The 10,668-nt window shown below is 37.1% G+C and overlaps 1 long non-coding RNA gene across 1 annotated transcript; it reads right to left on the reverse strand.

The window, feature by feature from the left end:
* Window positions 1-225: 225 nt before the first annotated feature.
* LOC138690264 (uncharacterized) lies at window positions 226-4,776 on the reverse strand. The gene is made up of 3 exons (XR_011329065.1): window positions 4,400-4,776; window positions 2,998-3,075; window positions 226-1,284 (listed from the first exon to the last, which is right to left on the reverse strand). It is a non-coding gene; the product is annotated as an uncharacterized lncRNA (long non-coding RNA).
* Between the last annotated feature and the right edge of the window lie 5,892 nt (window positions 4,777-10,668).

The following is a 10,668-nucleotide window of genomic DNA, read 5'->3' on the forward strand; positions in this document are numbered from 1 at the left end:
AACTACTGAGGCTGCCTATAACAAAAATGACTTTTTAAAATTTGGTTCATGTAGCTTGGGATGGGGGTTAAGTTATGTGGAAATAAATTCTTTCATGAGCAAGGGGAGTACTAAGGAAGCCTACTTTTCTGTTGGTTTCAGTCCTTTATCTTTGAACATCCACACCATAGTAACATGTATTTCCCTCAGCAGTAACATGATGGGATTAGCAACCTTGTTGCCGATTTCCACCACATTTTAGGGAACTCTGAGATCTCTATCCTTTTGTTAAATTTGTTTGAAACTATTTAACAGGTTTATAGGTCATTAGAGGCACTCTAATAAAAGATATCGCATAAGCTATAATTTATCAGACTACCAAATATAAGCACTCTTTCATTTCCAAAATGAGGAATTTCCTTATAAGAGAATGCCTTAGAATACATAGCTATGCAGCTGGTATAATTCATATAAACGGCAACTTCCTCCCATGTAGACAAACACTTAGGATACAGTCAGGTAACAAGACTCAAGTCAACAAGATCTTAAGAAGCCAGGATGCTTCTTAAGAAACCATCCCTCAGGTAAAATGCAGTAACTGACAGTCTGTGTATTCTCAGCAGCAAATGTAAATAAAATAAGTTAGCATCTAACTCTCCTAAAATTGAAATAAAGTTGTTGTGACAAACAGTTATACAATATTTCCAAAGTAAAATAACTATTTATTAGTGACTAATGGAATGTTTCCCTCTCACCATTATAGTGACAAATGTTAAATGACTACAAAGCAACTTTTTTCTAAACCTCACTGGAAAAAATATATTAGGTATTCTTTTCTTAACTTTGCTCTGAGAGACCTAATAAATAGATTACCAACTGTTAAGTGATGCCTTCTTTTCAATGCATTTAGTTCAAATTGTTTTGATCCTACTTAAAATACTAAAATTGTTTTATCGAGATGCTCATATTTATTTCTAATGTGGGTGAGGACCTTAAAATTTGGCAGCAAAATATCTTCTGTGACAGGGATGAGCCTTTCGTAATCTCCCTGATGAACTGCCACAAAGATAAGCCTTTTATGAGAACCACTCTTTGCACATGCTCAGCAGTGCATAGCCACAATTTGACAGCTACAGTCTCTTAAGAGTCTTTCCATACTGAGGTGCTGAGCCAGACAATCCCTGCCGCTGCCACTCCAGGTTGCTGTAGAACACTGCAGGAGCAGGCATTGGAGCTCAAAACAGGAAGACTCTTCTCTGTGGTCTTGGTGTTCTTATACTGCCACGTCAGTACTAGAGAAAGAACCTAAATGAAATACAGAAAGAAAGGAAAAGCAATGTGTCTGAAATGCCAAAACATAACAAAAGCTTGGACTGGGGGAGTTTGGGTGGACTCTGGGGACCAGGCAACTGGTTGTTGTTATTGGCAAATTGAGAAAAGGACATCAGCTTCAGGAAAGGGAGATTTGGGACTAAGATAGCTAGGGGATGGGAAGGCTGAAACAGAACGGGAAGTTGAAGGGGGTCCTGAGACTAACTAAATGAAGAAACTGGAGCAAGAAGTCTGGGTTGGAGGAATGAAAGACTGGGAGATGGGAACTGGCAAGGAGGACAGTGAAGTGGACAAAAAGCTGGTGGAAATTGATAGTGGGACTGGGAGAAGAGACTGTGATCATGAGTGTGTTTGAAGAGAATTAAACCGAACAGGGAGAGGGGAGCAAGGGCAGCCTGGGAATGGCTAAGCACATTGACCAGAGCAGGAAACCGGTTGTGAGCCACAGCCAAAAAGTTAGAATGGGAGAGGGGAGGTGGAGATGGAAGGAGAATCCTGAAACTGAAGACATATATTAGTTTGACAAGAAGTCAATGACAGAGAGACTGTACTGAGAGTATAGGGAAAAGAAAGAGGATATGCAAGACAAATTTGAGTGGATGGGAACACTAAACATCCAGCTATGGTGAACAGAGGAAAATCCTCTGCCTACTAGAGCACACCCTGGCAGCACTTAGACCTGAACCCAAGTTTCTTCACTGTTAACATTCTTCTTCTGTCAGCAAGTACTTGTGAAACTCACTAATGTTTGGGTATCTCAGCATGTGGTCTTAAGTGGATTTAAGACCACATTGCCACTGAAAAGGATGAACATACATTCTCCCCTGCTTCTGGCTGCCCTTTTCTTGCTACAACACCAAGGAGTATTGACCTACAGTAGGAGCTGATGCAGCTCACAGATCTGATCAGACAGTAGGTGCTATTTTGCAGAGATAGCTTTCAGTAAGATCAGCAAGCTGGTCTGATTTACTGTGTTGCTACATGATTACTCATGCCAGCAGAAGTTAACATGGTGGAAGCTGCAGCAGAGACAGATGGGAGTGCAGGGAACACCTCCACTCCCAAATTTTTTTTTGACTGTCTGATCCTACATCCACTTACAGCAACCCTGAAATGATGCTCTCTTTCCTCTCTATTAGTGGGCCATATGGAGGTGGCTATCTTAGTAATACTGTTAACTCACTAACTGAAATGGCAGGAACCTCCTTTCTGTAACTAAAATTTTTAACCCTCCTAATGAACAATAATACTGCAATCTGTATGATGCCACACAAGGAGATGGTGGATTTTTGTTTGCATCTTTAATTCTCTATTAAAAAAAGACAAAGAAAAAATCTGTGTTAACAGATTATGAAACTTGTAAAATAAGCATTCTGAGATAAGGAATTAAAGTTGCCTTGTGGAAAAACAAAAAAGTGTGCAATTGTATAACTAAAGGCAGTATCATAATGCCTATAAAAATAGAGTTCCATTAAGGCAACTTAGAGTTTTCGAGTTTGCAGCTTTCATAATGTTCTTTTAATGTTTTCTGTGCATGTGTAGTAGTATACAAGCTGCTTTGAAACTCTGCTTAAGTATTTTAGAAAGGCTGAGAAAAGAGGAGAAAGAGGCATGTGTGTTTTATATGTATAAGCAGGCCAACTAAAGGCATCATAGCTGAAAGAAAGTGAAATGAAAGGCACTTACATCATACAGTTTTCCTGCAATAAAATTCTAAACACACTAAGGATTCTTGAATATTCCCTTGAGGTTGCTTATTGGCACCTGCAAAGCAAAAAGAACTCTTTGTATTGTATTAATTATAATGCCTCTGTACCACTACAAGTAATGCAATAGTACTTTCTTTTTCACTCTGAAAGAGAAGAAGTCAGTATTAGCCAGCTTATTTAAATAACTATAATAATAATTACCTGAAATTCCATATATAAGGTTCATGTTGCTGTGCTTAGAATTTGTTTGAATTGTATAAATGTTAATAGATTTTTAATAGTTAACAAGGGAAAATGCGTAAGGCTTGCAAAAGATGACCCCAAGTAACAGAATCACTCTGCCTTTATAGGAAGTGGACTTTGGTTTGGTAATTAAGTTCAAAATCAACAAACTCAGAGAGGAAGCATTTCCTTTGTACAGGCGTATCAACTTGGAGATTGTGTACCTGCATGAAGTGAGTTTGACTGGAGTAGACTGGCAGCTGTATTTGCAGAATAGACTTATGAGAATCATCTTATCAGGCTGGTAGCATTGGTAGACCAGACCTGATTTCACTGAGGGGACTTATAGGTGATGTCAGTACTGTCATGGTCACAGCCTGGCTCATAGCAGAATACTGAACCAGCTACTTGCACAAATAAGTTGCTCCCAACATAAGTGATTTTCTTTAGACTAGAACAGACAAGAGGGTCTCCCTTTGCTACTCTTGATATCACTGAAGCCAAGCAGATTGATGAGTAGGATGACTTCTATTTGCACTTGTGAGGTTGATCATATGTATGATGAAATCATTTTGAGCTGTTTGTATGATTTGTTTTTCCCACTTTTCTCCAAATAAAAGATACTTGTATTCATGTTCTCAAAGGATATTGCAGATGGAAAAAAGTAATTTGTAGTGATAACTAAGAAGGTTTATTTGCAATTCCCAGAGCCAAAAATTAACTGGATGAACTGGAAGTGGGAGGCTCTAGGCCTTAGTGATATTTTGTTTTTAAGACAGAGCAATGGGATTGATTCACTTCAGTCTTTGTTGCTAGCACTGGCATCTAGCAGAAGAGGCGTATCTTAGAACTTAGTCAGGATTATGCATTAGCATTCCTTTCCATCAGACCCTTGTGCTGGTGTGTTAATTGGGGAAGATGCTCATTTTGTTGTGGTTTTGAAACTGTTATATGTGATACATATGATTTATGTGATACAGACTTAATATGTTTATCTTGTGGCAGACTACACATTGGAGAATCACTGCAACTGAATGTGTATTGATCAAAAGAACACCCTCTAAATCATTATTACAGAAGCTTACAACAAAAACACAGCCAAAACAACTTTGTGCTTTGTGGAAGTTGTAACGTGCTTAAGCAAGAGGCAGACTTACCTGTGGATAAGGAGGAAAATACTTAAACCAATTTGCACAATCTCTCACCATTACTGGAGGCCCTCTGAAATGATACTGGAAATGCCTGTGAATATTAGTAAGTTTCAGAAGATGGTTCCACCACTAGAGTAGTTGCTCCAAGTGGGTAAATGTCCACTTAATTAGCAGAAAAAAACTTGACTTTGACACATTTGAAAGGCTTGTTGAGGTGTAACTCAAGACCACATTCTGTGGGTCCTACTGTATCACAGAATGAGTTAGCAAAGGCTCCAGGGAAAGTATCAGAAAAAACTGTACAGGCTTTTTTTGCCAAGTGTCATTATTTTCTATGAATGCATTGCATTATCTGGTAAAATAGTTTGAATGTGTCACCAAACATGTCATGCCCACCTGCACTTGGAGATTATGTTTGAAGAGAAAAGAAAGATGAACAGAAAATCTCTAAAGAGCAAATTTGACATTATTCACACTTTGAAAACCAGAAATGCCAAGGCTATTTGGCATAAGTGTATATAGCAGCTTGATACTATGGACAGTGATGGGAATCTCTACTACATATTTCTCAAGTCACTTTATGTGTAGCAAAAGTACAAAAAAGCCAGTGTGAAAGGAGTCTTAATAACAAATGAGCTATACCAGGCTGGATTTGAAAGGGCTTTTAACAATGAATTCTGTGATTAGGTTTGTAAAAAGAACAACAGATATGTCCTCTAACCCAATTGCACTTACAAATTAAATTAAATTAAAATTTGCTTTCTGAGCAAAACCATGTAATGTGGTAGCAGTGTGGGCTTCCATGACATTGTTAATGAATCCTGAAGTGTAACTCAGTTGCTCTAGAATTTAATGGACTATGTTCCTGAGGTCAGAACAACTATCACCTCCTATTTAAGATGCCACAGTCTAAAGTGAATAAGAAGAAAGTATCTGGAACTTTTATGCCTCAAATCACAGTTGGAAAAGATTAATTTTTGTATTATTATTATTGTTGTTGTTGTTGTTGTTGTTGTTATTTCTCCTTGGATTGAAAAGATAAAGTTAATTTCATGCAATTTAAAGGAGACTAACAGCCAGCTGCAAAAGCCAGGAAACAAAAATGGAGACTTAAGGAACCAATGAGGTCCTCAAAACTGAGAAGTGCCTGAAAACTCTATTCATGATGAAATCTGACTGGAACTGTTCATCTCCAAATGGAAGTCAAAGCTGACCAAGTCTTTTTTATATCTCTAATTTCTACTGTCACTAACAGAAAAACTGTAGGGATCCATTCACTTGATCCTGTTGCATGCAGGAGAAAAGAGATGAGAACAAATTTGAACAAAGCCAACATGAATCTAGATTACAGGATTTGTTTCATAAATGGCGGGAACTCAGGATTAGTACCAAAGAACACAAGGTTATAAAAAAAAAGAAAAAATAAACAGCCCAGGAAATGACAAGAATTATCATTAAGCACAGTTGCTCATCTTTCAGATTTTGCATGTTAGTTGAATACTCAGAAGTAAATTATGTTCTTGCTTGATTACCAATTGTCAGTAATCCAAAAATGTAAAGTTCTTACCAACCTTTACCTTAGTGGACACTTAACAGCCAGAACTTGAAATTCCCCAAAGGAATAAAATTGTTTTCCCTCTTTTCAGGCATAGGTTTGTTTTCTGAAATAATACTTATGTGGGGACTTTTTATTTTTGTTTTTAATTCCCCTAAAAACATTTATAATTCCCTAACAAGATTTAAATAGAAATTGCATTTCTTCAGCAAGCCTGAATCAGCAGGGCATTAGTTTACATGTTGAAGACTATATAGAGTGGAGGGGAAAATCTGTGTATGTGCATAGGTGTCTTGCTTTAAGGTTTATGTTCTGTTGAAAACAAAAATTATTTTCTTTATATCCTAAAATTCGAAACAAATTCTTACCTTGGGCAGGTCTTCAAAACCCAAGGATCCTAACAGCTATGCAAACACTGTTTTAAATATTTTTCAGTATGTCAGGAATAGCATAGAGGAGGGTTATTAATGTTCACCTTCATAAATTCCCTCCATCTCCTGAGATTACAAATTAGCTGACAGGTTTGAAAATTCTCCTCAACCAGTTGGACAGAAAATAAACATATTTACCTTGTTCACTGCTACATTTTCATCATCAGGAATGTAATTGTGTTTCATGTTACTGATAAAGTACTCATGATGAAAGCTAGCAAAGAAAGATTTCTATGGAACAGAATAAATAAGAAGGTGGAAAGTGGACTTTAAAAAAATATATATTTATCTTCAATAACTATTGTGTTGTTTCATCTCTGTTGAGGACATGTTTACAGCCATTGTCCTCTTCAACTTTTTATAAGTAAACTAGTATTGTATTTCCTTCTATGACATTTCCATGATAACACCAAACACATATTTTAACTGACCTTAGAATATCAGATAAATGTGAAAGTATTGTAACCAGTTCTCTTTCATTCATGTGCCTCTGTTTATTTTATTTTTGCCAGATATTGTTTTCTTCTTACACAATGTAATAGGAATGTGACTGTGACAAATGCGGGTGTGCCTTTGAATAATTTTTCATGCTGTATTTAGATCTGTCCTTAATATGAAGTTTCTGTACTATACGTAAGGCACTGGACATGTGACTTTCAGGTCTTGAAGTGCATCTTCACTTGCAGCCAGGTGACAGACACATACATCTGAACACCTGGGTTAACCTCCTGTGGATGAGAGTGTTCCCACAATGGAGTAGTACTTTCATTACTATCCCCACTGGTTTTTAAACTCAGTCCTGTAAGTCAGGTTATTTGAGCTGAGATACTCTTTCAGAGTTGATGGTGTCAGTTCTTAGAGGTTGCCTGTCCTTGGGGGTGGGGAGAGAATTGTGAGAAGCCATTTGATGACTATCAGCATGACTATGTTATTCCTGCATATCCCTATGAAGTGGATTGGTTCCAGCTGGACCTTAACCAAAATTGAATTAAATATGTGCTTAGGCTCTTTGGTGTTTCTAAAATCCCCTTTTCTCTCATGCTTTATTCCAACTGCTAAATAAAGATGCCTTCTTTTAAGGGACTGTTTGTCAATATCAAAAGAAAAACAGGTGCTTGAAAACAGTCAGGTCTGCAGGATGATAGGCATTAGTATATACAAGATAGTGCTTGCCTCCTGACTGAAAATAAAAGAAAAGCAAGATTGCACACAAACACAAGCCCAGGATCAGACAAGTCAGAGACGAGCCACAGGTGAAGTCACTCCTGTAACATTGAAAATGACACGTTAGGATTCTGGTAAAAGCTGATACTGTCTCCTCTGCCTACTCTTACATTTACAACTCTCTGAAAAAAACCCCAAACCTTTTGAGTTTATTACCCCTTGAATACATATATATTCTCTGCCCAAGAATGAATACTTCTCTTTAGCAAAATTGTGTCTGCTGACTCTTAGGAGTTGCTTTATAAAGCTTTGACCCTTGGAAGTCGATGAGTTTTATTACCTGACTAATCACCTAATGGAGTGTGTCCATAAAGCACAAAAATCTGTTTTGTCTTATTATGTGCAACTTACTGAAGATTTTCTTTGGTATGTTTCAAGTATACTCAAGAACAACTAATGTAAGGAATAGGATCTGAAGTAGGCCCTGAGCCCTCGGCTTCTCATGTTTCAGGTAGAAGCAGGGAAGTTTCTTCTGTGACGCCATCTCCAGTTTCCTTGACATATTCCACATGACAGATTCTCTGAATAGAACCAGGAAGGTGAACAGTCACTGTTCTCCACTCTGGACTTAGATACTTTTAACAGGAATATAACTGATTTGTGATATATTTTTGAATGGCTGACAGGAGTTTTTTCCTTGCCATTCTGCAGAGCTTTGAGTAAAAAGTCTATTCCCTTGGGAAGTGCCAGTGTTCTAGCCTTTGTAGGTGTAGAAAATCCTTTATTGCACTTTAAAACCGCTTCCATATACACAAACAATTTTAAGTAGTTCTGAGATCTTTTGCAGATACTACTCTTAAGTCTTCATCTTGCCTGAACCTTGAACTAATGCAGTCAAGTTAATTAGAGCAGCCTTTATAGGTTCAAAAGATACAGACAACAATTGCAATACTGTTTTTTCAAATTTTCAAAAACATTCTTCAAATTGTTCCTCTCTGGTATATGTATTATATTGAAAAAATGTAACACTATGATGTGATATATAGAGATGTTATCTTCTGCACTTATTTGGGATGACCTGTATGACTAATTCATAACTATGCTATTTGTGAGTAATGGAATCATCCCATATTTATTTTCAAAAATCTTTATACCATGCAGTGTATATGCATGCCTGTGCTGATCTGAGATTGTATCTTTGGGGAGTGCATTACATGCTATGTTACACTGTTTTTATTATAGCCAATAGAGACAGTAATGCCTACAGTTAACGTTGCTTGACACTTTCTAGTGAAAGACAGTTTTACATTGTTATCTTTGCTGAGTTTAAACCATCTGGATTACAACTTCTCAATATATGCTTCCTGATGAATTCTTTAAAAGAATATTTCACCTGAAAAGATTCAGTTTGTGGTTGTTTTTTTTTCCCCAGAACAACATTCAGGAAAAAATATGTTCTTCTCTGAATAGCTTTCGTAGTTTCTCATGATTCGGACGTGCCAACAACACATCTTGACAGCTGCTTGACTACTTGAGGAAGTACTCACTGGAGTGTCCTCATATTTCCTTTGCTTTCTTTTTTCCTTTCTGTTGCATAGTAACCTAAGGGTAAGAAAGATTACAAAAGGTAGATGTAGGGAAATTTTAACAGTAAGAGTTCCTTCCAAAGTACAGCAGTGATCATTTTTGGAATTTCAATGAGCCAAGCTGATGTAAATACACCAACATGGTTGGCATTTAGTTGGTTCTTCAGTTTGATTACACATGACTTTAGACCATTTTGTTTTATTAACTTTTGTTGTTGTTTTTAAGAATAATGAATACTATGCTGCAATGTAAAGTTATTAATGCCAAAATAAAGATACTTTATTATTATGTTATTATTATATTATTATGTTATAAGTATTATTATGTTAATACTTGACCTTCTAGAGGAAAAGTCATTCCCTGTTGTATTGCTGTAGAAAGACTGGTAGAAACATATCCATGCCCTGCTAAAATACAATCTCCTTGTGCGAGGACAATGAACGCAGTTCAAGACAACATAGAGGCTTGATGGCAAAACCTAGTAAAGTGTTTACTAGTGAATTACCCGTGTCTATTGACAGCAAAACTTGAATAATGATACCAAAAGATCACCAGCTAGCAGCTGCTAAAACTTAACAGAGCAAATCCAGTAGAATTCAGCCTATCCTAATACAGGCAAACTTCTGGAACAAGGCCTTTTGTTCCAGTGCTGCCAGTCTAAACAACAAGGCTATTGACTGCATGTGCCAGCCTTTGTTCATGGGGGCTACCTGAAAAGATGAAAATTGCATGAATCTGCAATTTCAGATCCATTAATTCTCAGCTGCAAAACCTCCATCTGCAAACCAACCCAAGAGGAGTGGTCATATTGACTTAAGCTTCTATGTTAAAGGATCACACTGTCATGGTCTATCCCTAGGAAATACATTTATTTCCAATGCCAGTGCTGAAAAAGTCTGAAGAAGCCATAGCATAGTTTTGATCTTTCATATCACCACAATTATTGCAAAAGGTCATTAATTCATCTATGGACCACCAGTCAAATCAGTAAGCCCTACAGACCATTTCAGAGAAAGATAAGGAAACAAAATGAAAGGCATTCAGACCACTTCCTCTTCCACTTTGTCACACTTTTACTAAGCTATATACTGACATGGACATGCTACACCAAAAAGGAACTGTTCACGAACTACTTCCAAGAAAAGACATTAATTTTCTCACTAAAGTTTCCTTACATTTTGCACCCGTTCCTTTACAGAAGGTAACATTATTTTTGGTTGGACTATATTGAATCCACAGTCGAATCTGCAGACTAATGACAAATCAAGCAGACATTTTACTTTCCCTTCCCTTTGCTGAAAGGCAGTTTGTAGTTTTGTGAAAAGTTTTTCAAGCACCAAGCCTAACTGATTAGCATAATATTCTTATATATGAGTAAAACTTTTGGTAGGAGGTACTGGTAGAACTAGACTACACTGCAGTGGACTGGATAAACCTACTTGATGTTGACTACAGAAAGTCTAAATTTAATCCACTATATAGAAAACCTTCCTCTGGACAGCCAAGGGAAATCAAGTACTGGAGCCCACACAGCTACA

Source organism: Haliaeetus albicilla, chromosome 21 (assembly GCF_947461875.1).
Source record: "Haliaeetus albicilla chromosome 21, bHalAlb1.1, whole genome shotgun sequence".
Taxonomy (NCBI): Eukaryota; Metazoa; Chordata; class Aves; order Accipitriformes; family Accipitridae; genus Haliaeetus; species Haliaeetus albicilla.